The sequence below is a fragment of the Zea mays genome, chromosome 9, assembly GCF_902167145.1.
Source record: "Zea mays cultivar B73 chromosome 9, Zm-B73-REFERENCE-NAM-5.0, whole genome shotgun sequence".
Classification (NCBI taxonomy): domain Eukaryota; kingdom Viridiplantae; phylum Streptophyta; class Magnoliopsida; order Poales; family Poaceae; genus Zea; species Zea mays.
Window position 1 is genome coordinate 147,400,405 of NC_050104.1, and position 11,693 is coordinate 147,412,097.

General features: G+C 43.2%; 1 non-coding gene across 1 annotated transcript; it reads left to right on the plus strand.

Annotated features, from left to right (window-relative positions):
• The first annotated feature begins 8,345 nt into the window (after window positions 1–8,345).
• LOC103639334 (uncharacterized) lies at window positions 8,346–8,563 on the plus strand. The gene is made up of 2 exons (XR_002264821.1): window positions 8,346–8,385; window positions 8,482–8,563. It is a non-coding gene; the product is annotated as an uncharacterized protein (transcript).
• The last annotated feature ends 3,130 nt before the right edge of the window (window positions 8,564–11,693 follow it).

Genomic DNA, 11,693 nt, shown 5'->3' on the forward strand with positions numbered 1-11,693 from the left:
TGTCAATGATTGGTGAGCTAACGTACTTCCTCGGCTTTCAAGTCAAGCAAATGAAAGATGGTAACTTTCTCTCACAAGAGAAGTATACCAAAGACTTGTTGAAAAGATTCAACATGGAGAAGTGCAAACCAATCAAGACTCCTATGCCTACAAATGGACATCTCGACTTAGATGAGGGAGGTAACCCAGTTAATCAAACTCTCTACCGTTCTATGATTGGTAGTCTATTGTACCTTACCGCATCTAGGCCCGATATTATGTTTAGTGTTTGCATGTGTGCTAGATTCCAATCTAATCCCAAGAAAGCTCATCTTCGCGTTGTTAAGAGAATTCTTAGGTATCTCAGGCACACCACAAGCGTTGGTCTGTGGTATCCCAAAGGATCTACTTTTGATTTAATTGGCTATTTCGATTCGGATTATGCCGGTTGCAAAATTGATAGAAAAAGTACTTCTGGGGGATGCCATCTGCTTGGCAGATCACTAGTTTCATGGACATCCAAAAAGCAAAACAGTGTTGCCTTGTCAACTGCCGAAGCGGAATACATTGCCGCGGGTGCTTGTTGCACATAGATTTTATATATGAAACAAACCCTTCTAGACTATGGCGTAGTTCTAGAAAAGGTACCTTTGTTGTGTGACAATGAGAGTGCTGTTAAAATTGCTAATAATCCTGTTCAACACTCTCGCACCAAGCACATTGATATCCGTCATCACTTCCTTAGAGATCATGTTGCTAAAGGAGATATCATTTTAGAAGGAGTGAGGTCGGAAGATCAATTAGCGGATATTTTCACTAAGCCACTTGATAAGACCCGCTTTTGCATGTTGAGGAATGAACTAAATATTCTTGATCTCAGAAATTTTATGTAAAATGTCAAATGGAGTTGTCAAGCCTGCATTGCATGTTTAAATTCCTTGTATTGCATCTAGGGCTTGTCTAACCTAGTTAAGATAACCGCCAACAAAGCGAGTGAAAAAGCTTAACTCGGGTCAAACTTGACAAGTCTTAGTTTTTAAGCTTTTAGCACTTGAATTCTTACTTTTTATGCAATTATTGGTTCTTGAAATATGCATGAGGTACTGCACTTAGGGGGAGTATTCAAAACTCAAATCACTCATGAAAACCCCTATTGCAAGCCAAAATGCAAATTTCACCATTTGCCTATTTTCTCTAAAAAAATTATTATCTAGCCTATGGCAAAATATTTTGAAAAGTATATGAGGGTGCCAATACCTGTCCCAACAAGTGTTATGTTGTGTGATTATAAGTTGGGATTTGGTTTGGTTGGGAGTTAGATAGAAAATTTCAAAATTTTCCAAACTCTCCTCTGTCTGGGCTCACCGGACAGTCCGGTGTGCACCGGACACTGCACTGTGCAATGTCCGGTGCACCGGCAGTCGCGCGCTAAAATTCCGGTTTCCTGTGCGCTGTCCGGTGGTTCACCGGACAGCTACTGTGCGCTGTCCGGTGTGCACCAGACAGGCACTGTAGACTGTCCGGTGCGCCCACATCGCGTTTTAAAAAAAGGCCTCCAGCCCGACCGAGCCAGAGGCTCAGTCTTTCTCCCCCGCCAGCCGTTCTCTCTGCCTCTCTAACGTCTCTCGCTCCCCCGCCGGCGATCTCCCTCCACCGGCGGCCACTGTCTCCGGCCAAGCTCCGGCGACCCCATCCTGTTCCTCTCGGTGAGCAGGCTCCTCTCTTCCCTCTCCTTCCCTCTCTGTTCTCTGGTTGTGGCACCTGTGCACCCCTCACCACCCCTTTTTGTGCCCAAAATCAAATCCCTGTGAAATCCAGTGAATCAATGGTGGATTGTGTTCCCTTGTGTCCATTGAGTATTCTTGCAGGTTCCCAGCTCCTTCGGGAGGGTTTTCCCACCTCAAATAGCCGTTTCACCGTAAACCTAATTCTCTGCACGCCACGTGCTCGGTGAAATGCCCAAACCAGCCAAAAATGCTCCAATTGAACCCAAATTTTTCAGGCACGTTCACAACACTTCCAGTAACCTACTTGCCAAATTTCACGCCAATCCGAGTTTCCAGGCTTAAATTTCACTAAATTCCCCGTTTCGAGCGATCGTTTCCGAGTCGAGTGCTCTAATCCCTTTTTCTTCGCCTCAATTCAAACCACGCACACACTTCACTCATATTGAACTATATAAACCTATTCGTGGAGTATCGGCTCAATTCCATATCGTTTCGTGCCTCAATTCGAATTCCAAACCTCCTATGGCACTATTTATCCTTCAAACGTCGTTTTCATGTCGTTTGACTTCTCGATCGTCTCATCTTGTGTTTCCAGTGCCATATTTCTCTTGTGTATGTATTTTTTCACATTTCATATACTTATGACTATGTGACTAATACGTGCTCACCTCTTCTGTCATTTCAGTGACCTTCATTGCCCGTGTGACGTCTCCTGTCCTGCCTGGATCGTCACCTCTCGTGTGAGCTTTCCAGGTAGTCCTCTCATCTTTTGCTAATCTATCGGCCACTTTTGCTCTGTGCTTAGTCACTCTCTCTCATTTGCAGACATCAGTTCAGGATGCCGCGCACGAAGAATGTGTCGGCGCCAGGGGGAGGCGATGATGAGGATCCTCGTCGCCCCTTCAGGCAGGTCAAGGGCAAGACTGTTTACTTGGAGCAGCAGGAGGGCCGCAAGAAGCGGCGTACGGACAGAGCCGCCCGTGCATTGGCAGCCGCTGCAGCAGCCGCTGCGCAGGCCGAGCTTGGAGATCAGCCGCAGACTCCATCCGATCAGATTGCATTCCGTGTTCGACGTCTCACCTCCCGGTCTCGTTCCTCCACTCACACCTCCGCTTCCACTCCGCCACCCACTCTGCCTGCTCCCGTCACTCCTTTTGCTCCATCCACCTCCACAGCCATACCCACTACCTCCACTACGCCAGCTTCCACTGCTTCCCCTGCTCCCGCTCCCGCTTCAGCTCCTCCTGTCCCTCCACCTCGATTCCGGGAGCGTGATGAGACTGAGGTCCGTCCTCTGGTTTCGGATCCTCGTCTGTTTGATCTTCAGCGTGCTACTGCGGCACGGGTACGTCGGTTCAGGTACGTACCCGTGGAGTCTTGGCTACCAGATCAGAGAGACCCTGCAGCGAGTGATCTTTTCAACACACGTATTCAGGAGTCATTCTTCAGAGCTCAGATGTCTGCTCAAATAGCTCTGCGAGTGCACAGGCTTTTGGATCTTCCAGCCTTTCTGCTTGCAGCCGGTGCTGACTCTGAGGCGCATCTCACCTATCTGCCTGGCCTTCAGACCCTTCTGACTATCAGCGACAGATATGTTGAGGAGTGGGTCCGAGTCTTCTACGCCTCTGTTTGGATTGACCCGGATCATCACTGGATGAGGTTCCGCTTTGAGCGAGAGGATGTCACAATTACTGCCAGTCAGATCCGCCAGCTTTTTGGATTTCCCGAGTCGACGACTCGTCTTCACAGTCTCTGCTATGGCACTTCTGACCCTCCTCGTCGCCCTCACGGCGGTGTGGCTCCAGGGACAGCTCACGTCACGGCTCTGTTCCGCCCGCCTTTTTCAGATGGGTCGCGACGTTCACCAGCAGACTTTACTACTGCAACAAAGTTCTTATATGAGCTCATCAGACGGACTCTTCTGCCGAGGATGGGATACAGGGAGGCTACCACTCATATTCAGCTTTGGCTCCTTGGTGCCCTGGTCTCCCACTCTGAGTTTGACGTTGTGGACTTCCTGATTTGTGAGATCGAGGACACCGTTCTGGATGGGATTCGTGCTCGTCGGCAGTTGCCTTATGCTCACTACTTGTGCCACATCTTTGCGCAACTGATTCAGCCCCCCCCGATTTCAGAGCACCCTTGAGGCCTCTCGCCTTGTTTTTGGATCCTATCGTCCTGCTCCTGAGATTCCTGTGCCAGCTTCTGCTTCTGTGTTTGACTCTCAGGCCGAGGATGAAGCTCTTCGACAGTTTGACACTCAGGGTCCAGCTGCTGATGATGATGATGATGATTTTGGGGTTCCTCCTCCGCCTCCGCCTCCTATGCCTCCACGCTCACATGATCATGAGGCTGGGAGTTCTCGTGCTGCCCCTGCTCCTCCTCCGGCTATGGACCCTGCTCTTGCGACGATTCTGGCCAACCTGGCAGCCGAGCAGGCCCGGTTATCCGAGACGATGCTCTTGATGTTTCAGAGCATGCAGGACAGGCAGGATGCACTTTAGCAGCAGCTACTTCAGGATCGGGCTGAGAGTAGGGCATTCATGGCTCTTATGCTTCAGCATTCTGGTATCCCAGCACCTCCGGTTCAGTCTGCTCCACCTCCTCCGCTTCACGCTCCAGTGGTGCCATCGATTTTGTCAGGACCCCCTGTTGGTACCTCTCCGCTCCGGCCGGTCACTTTGGCGTTCACCTCTCCGGTTCTCAGCTCTGTCTGTCCGCAGCCGCCAGTGCCTTCAGCATCTGCTGTTACCACTACCGCTGTGACAGTATCTGTGACCGCTTCTGCTCCGGTAGCTCCTGCAGCGCGGCCTCAGTCCGAGTCAGTGCCAGCTCCAGCTTCTACCGCAGATCCTGGATCCGAGACTGACTCTGACCCTCCGCCGGCGTTCGCTCTGCTACCTCGACCTCGACCGGATGCGCCCCCGCCGCCTCCTCCTGCTTCAGATGTTTAGGTTCAGGTCCCTTTTGGTGTTTGACGCCAAAGGGGGAGAGATATGAGTTGTGAGAGCTAGGGGGAGTTAGAGAGTTAGTAGAGAGTCAGAGTCATTTTGATGTAATATATGTGCTTGCTACTCTCTGTACTAGCTTGATGTTTTTGGCTCACAAACTCGTCATATACTCTCGTTGCGTATGATTGACTGTGTGTATTATGTTTTCACCTTATATTTTATCACCAGTCTTCTAGCTCTTGTTTCATTATTTTAACTTCACTTTTATATGAACAAGAATCTTATGATGTGTATGCGCTCACTCTTATTATTATGGTACACATTCTTTCTGTCAAAGATTACTGAGTATAACTAACCATTCTTTCTATTGACAGAATCTTCAAAACAAACTACTCTCACAAAACTTGTAGGGTTGTCATCAATCACCAAAAAGGGGGAGATTGAAAGTATCTAGGCCCCTGGTTGGTTTTAGTGATTAATGACAACGTAATATTATATGTGACTAACGTGTGTTTTGCAGAGACAAATGGTAAGTTAGGTCGCATGACAGGTAGAAGTACTACAACGGTGAAAACAATCCCGGAGATAAGAACTCGAAGCGACGGCTAAAACGACGGAACAAAAGGTGAAGGTCTACGGAGTCCGAGTGTCAAGGAGATGTGGACACTCGCGATTTAGTTAGGTCTTTTATTCTCTTTTAGCAATACTATAAAGAGGGGTTGTCGATGGGTAGTTTGACCAAGAGAGTTCTAGTGTAGTGTTGGTGCATAATCACACTCATATACAGTGCTAGGTGTCACTCTAGAACTCACACACAAGTTAGAGCAAAAACCGATTTGAAAATCAGCTGAAAAAACAAGAGTTAGTGTTTCTGGCTTTGGGGCATCGGACTGTCCGGTGTGCACCGGACTGTCCGGTGCACCCTCTGCCAGGTGGGGCCAGGGTGGTCCACGGCAGAGTCTTTCCCCTTCGCAGAAACCCGAGAGCGCAGCTTTCAGAGTTGAATTTTAGTGGCACACCGGACACCGCACCGGACTGTCCGGTGCGCCATGAGTCCAATGGCCCTCTGTCAGAACTAGCCGTTGGAAGCGACCGTTGGCGCACCGGTGGCGCACCGGACTGTCCGGTGCGCCATCGCACAGTGAATTGCCTGCAACGGCTAGTTGGTGGGTGAGGGCTATTTATACCCCCTCCACCCACCATATTCAATGGCTTGCACTCCACATTTATTCCAGCACATTGCTAGAGCATTGCAAGCCCCAAAAGCCTAGTGAGGAGATTAGAGAATCATAATCCGCGCTTGTTCCTCATTAGCGCTAGTGAGAGCCACCTAGAGCACACACCACTTGCATTAGGCTTCTCTTGGTCAAGCGAAAGTCTACGGCTTGTTACTCTTGGTGATCGGCATCACCTAGACGGCTTGGTGGCGTTGGGAGCTCGGTGATCACCGTGAAGATCTTGTTGGTGACCCGACTCAAGTTTGTAAGCGGTCTCGAGGGATCCACCGCGCCGGAGTGGCAAAGGATCATCTCGTAGCGAGCACTTGGTTCTTGCGAGGACCAAGGGGGGGGCGATACCCTTGCGCGGGTGCTCCAACGAGGACTAGTGGAGAGTGCCGACTCTTCGATACCTCGAGAAAGATTGGAGGAGTCTTCTAAACTTTGCTTTACATTCCGCACTTAATTCAAGCACTTTACATTGTGTATTTGTTTAGCAAGTATTTGAAGTTTTATCTTAGCTTTGTTACATTTCTAGTATTGTATTCTTAGTGCTAGTTGTTGGGGTGAAGTTGGGCTCTTGTTTAGCTCTTGCTTAGGTTTTAATTAGTGTTGATTTTTAGAAAAGCCCAATTCACCCCCCTCTTGGGCATCGTGATCCTTTCAAAGATGACTCAGGCAAATGCAATTCTAAGACCCGAAACATAGTATACGAAGAGGTTTTCGCACGTATTGCCGAGCAAAGCTCCGATCAATAGCAAGACGGGTTCCTAATGTTATATATGTACATATATATATATACAGACCATTATATATATGGTAGGTATGCCTTGTACCACATACATTATCAATCTTGTTATCCGCTTTATGCAATGCCGATTTGTATCTATCACTGTACATTGTCAATGACTTGCTAAGCAGTTCTACTTCTCTATGTGCAGATATACCAAGTAACAATGTTATTCACACCTGTGGCAGAATTACATCCTCAATCTACCAATGTTGTCATAAGAGTGCGAGTGATCAGAAAATGGGAATTTCGAGGCGCAACAAATGATGGTCCTCTGCAATACATTAATTTGGTTCTAGCTGACGAGCAGGTACTACACTAAAATGTTTCCAAAATTAGTGACATTATCCAAGCCATTTGCACATATACTAATACTAGTTGACGAGTGCATATACTCAGAAAATGACATTTTATAGCCAAGCTATTCTAACATGCTTTCATAGTTGCTTTGTATACCACTGGTATCAATTAATCGCCCAAGTTGTACCTCGAAATTATAGCACCGAAGTAAACATTAACTTGGTATATGAAATAAAAAGGGATACAACAGATAGTGAGACATTAGCTACGGATACATCAGTTCAGAAAAAGAGTCACCACTTATTCAATATTTCTGTAATCAATTGAGCCCACATCTTGTAGTCGAAAATTTACATCACAATGTTTCGTGCATGAAACACCTCTACTTAACATAGTATCAAAATGCATAGCGCAAAGACCTCAGATTTCCAGTATAGTTCTTATCTGCTCAGGAGAGCGCTTAACCAACGACCTTGGGTCAGGATAATTGTTATTTGGATCCATCACTGCGCTGTAAATGAGCTCATAAGATTCTGCTAGAGCTCTTGCCAAACCATAGCAGACATATGAACGTAATCTTGGAACCTGCAGTTGCTCAAATTCAGGCAAAGGAACCTTCTGTTCCAGTCACAATGCCAAAGAATGCCTTCAAGCATTCTAAAAACATTTGTAGTGACGTTTCGAAAATATATGCAAGAGACCTTGCATTGACCTTATGTATGGCATCTTATTTGACAGTCCACATTTCCTAAAAAATGATGTCAACTTCTTTATCGATAAGGGCACGAATATGTACTTCGATCATAGAGCGCATGTTGTTTAATTTACATAGCTTGTAGCAACCTCCTGGCCCATCAATGGCTCCTGAATAGCTGACAAACAGTTGATGAGGTAGACTTTGGACAAACCTACCGTCAGAAACTATCTTTATATATGGTTTCCATATCATTGCCATTAGTCAGAACATTTGCACGTAAACCATCTAAACAACACGCTATTCTCGTGGAGAACATTTGCATGTTGTTTATTCAGAATATTTTTTAAATACACTAAATAATTTAATAAATTTCTCTGTACATCTAAGCTACCTCTTCAATGTATGCAATTTCATGTCATCTATTCTTATTATCTTACTATATGATGAGAGGGTACGCCCATCCACGCTGAGATTGCAGCCGCTCTGGCAGTTGACAAAGGCTCACTGATAGAAATTGAAAAAGTATATGAGCTCAAACGCTTTCGTGTCACGCCTTCCAGAAACTATTTTAAACCTGTTGACAACAACTTCATGATACAATTCACTCTGTACACTCAAGCCAAAGTTGTCAAAGATCCACCACAAGTGTTTCCAAGATATATCTACAAGCTCACCTGCTTTGAGAACATAGAAGATAACATTGACAATAGAACTTACTTGATTGGTAAGAAACATTTTGATAAATTAAAATACACTCACTTAGGTTACAAGGATATACACATCGTTTACAAGTAAATAATTTACTTCTCCAATAATGTAGATGTCCTTGGAATGTTGACACAAATTAATCCTCCACATCTAATTGGCTACAACAACTCAACCATCATCAGAGACATCTTCATCGAAAATACAAGGTACAAAATTCTCCTTTATGTATTACTACTACAATCTTGCCACATAAAATGTGTGACAAGCACTATGAAATCTTTGCACCACTAATCCTTATATCAGATTGTGTATTCATACTAGCTATATTGTTCTTATTTCTTCAGTGACATGTCTCTGAAAATTACTCTTTGGGGAAATCAAGCATCAAGCTTTTCTATCAGTGATGTTTACAATCAAAGCAACAACCAGCCTATTGTCATACTGCTCGTTGGATTTCTTGCTAAACGATTCAAAGGTTATAATCCAAACTTTTGAAAAGAACAATTGGATTATTTATTTCAATATATATGATAACACATATTCTACATGTAATGTAGGTCAACCATACCTAAGCAGTACAACAGCAAGTTCATGGTACTTCAATCCTGGAATTCCTGAGGCACAGACCTACTACAACAGGTAAACAAAATAAATTTTGGATACACTTCTTTCAATACGTGTGAATGGTTCTATTTAATCTGGTTCTCTTTAATCTATGTGCCCACATTTAACTGGTTCTCTTTAATCTGGTTCTCTTGAAGCAACATAAATCTGGTTCTCTTTAATTTTATGCCCACATTTATCTAACAATTTAATAAGCAACAGTCTACTACGCTACCAGTAGTAATATTTAAACTGAAACTGTAGATAAACATTTTTTATCATTACCTCTTTATATATTACATTCAAACCAGTTTGGTCTCCCTCTTCAGACAATATTCAATGCTTACAATTATTTTTTAACAAAAACTAAGCCACAATTTCATTTCTTTTTCTCTATAAAAAACAAAGACAATGTAAAAGAAAAAATCATCGCTGCCTATAATCAGTGTATACAAAAAAAATATATTTTTAAAATAATGTTACGATTGGTTGTATTTCTTAGACACTCTTTCAGTTAAAAAAAATGATACATGCTATCCTCTTTTTCCTAAAGCGGGTTACGAGACATCCTATTGTCTTTATTTTTTAAAAATAAAAATATTGTTCATACTGATCACGATTGTGACATCATTTGAAGGTTGCAAACCAATGACCTCCAGCTAATACAACCCACAGCAGCCGAAGAAGAAATTCTGCTTTCTCAACCACCAAATTTGGAACAAAAGACTGTTGAAGAGCTGCTCAACATAGATCCGGACATGTTTCCCGTATTTACTACTAAATCCTCATATGTTTCACTTATTTAATACATCGACAATATGCCTATCTAACTTGGTACATTTTTTCTCTCTTTTATATTGCAGCCAGAAGGCTACAGATGCACTGTTACTATCTCACGCATTGTGCAAAATAGCAAATGGTGGTACCCATCTTGCTCAAGGTGCCACAAATCTTCATCTCAAACTTCAACAGGATATCACTGCACATCATGTGGCTGCACAGATATTAACTTTAGGTAAATCTTAACACACACACACCTGATTTACTACCATTTATTTCATCTTAATAAAGTCTTATCTTTACTACAAACTTAATTGCTGCTTTGAAATACTCATAATTTGAATTGACAGATACAAGCTCAGCTTCATTGCTACTGATGGGACATGTGAGGCAGAGTTCTTTTGTTTTGATAGCATAGCCAGAAAAATAGTAGGAAAACCTTGTGACAACCTTGTTACAGCAGCTGCAACTTCTCAGGGTCCCCCAGCAGCCCTAGTCGCTATTGTGTGTCTGAAATTTACCCTTGTAGTTACCATCAATATGTCAGCCTACTCGGTCACAAATAGAGTATTCTCTGTTCTGTCTATTTTAACAAATCATGGAAGACAGACCTTCATACCATCTAACATGCCTAGCCATCCTCAACAAGAGTTGGATACACAAGATGAAATACCTAGCCTCCCGACCACACAAGACTCTCCAGCAACATCGATGGCGAAACTATCTACCTGTAGCAACGAAAGAAACGAGGTACGAAACTTCTTATTTTTCTTGCCATGTAAAACCTATTATAAACGTATCATTCTTTCATGCATACAACTTGATGAAGTCTATTCAACAGGCACGACGTGTTCTAATATATTCAGATATGTCACATGACACAGAGGTACCTTTAGTACTACTAAATACTTATTTTCCATGCACTTACAAAGTTACATATCCATTACATTTTAATACCAGATATAAATTAATACAATCAATACCCACATAATAAATAAACCAGGACAAAATGAGCTTCCACTTTGTTATATGAAACTACATTCATAAAATTTATGCACTTAACCACAGGGTGATGCCCAGCGCATAAGTGAACTCAACAATGAAGAGTTATCGTCGCCACCGAAAAGGTATGTATTACAAAAATAGTTGGACATAATAACAGTAGCAACAACAACCTTCTTTTAAATGCTAGATCTTATTTTCCACGCTAATACAACATTCATGATATTATATAGAATGAAACATGGCCACAGTAGCAAAGGAATACCAGATCTTACAGACCCCAAAAAGAAGAGCTCCTAGATCATCATCAACTTCATGAAGGTATAACACCATGTGCAAAACTTATTCATATATCGCAAATATATTTATACACAGTCAACATAATGTATTCCACTTACCCTTTTACGCAGCAACATTAGCAAACTATTGGGAAAACACCTCCAACACCTCTAATACTTTTTCCTCCTTTGTACACAGGTATTTACTTATTGCGCACCTATCAAGAGCAACATCACTTTTGGACCATGAATGCTTCCCTATAGATATGAACCCTATCAAGAGCACCATCACTTTTGGACCATGAATACTTCCCTATATATATATGAACCTACTGTTAGACTATTTGTGGATCTGTACATATTTACTTAACACCTGGAAGCACACTGTTGCTAAGTGTTGTTGTATGATGCTTCAATACTACTTAGTATATATTGTAGTCTAATTTCACTCTACAACTGGTATCAACTATTATGGGAAAACAATATTATCTACTTATATTTTGGTTTCTTGCATACATATTGTATACTCATATCATGTTTAAATTTGTTTTACATATCTGGGTACTCACAAAATCCTTAAGCCATATATGGTCACGCGCGCCCAGGCGCGCGCTAAACACTAGTTCAACTACCAGCCGATTTGATTGGGAGCACAACGCTC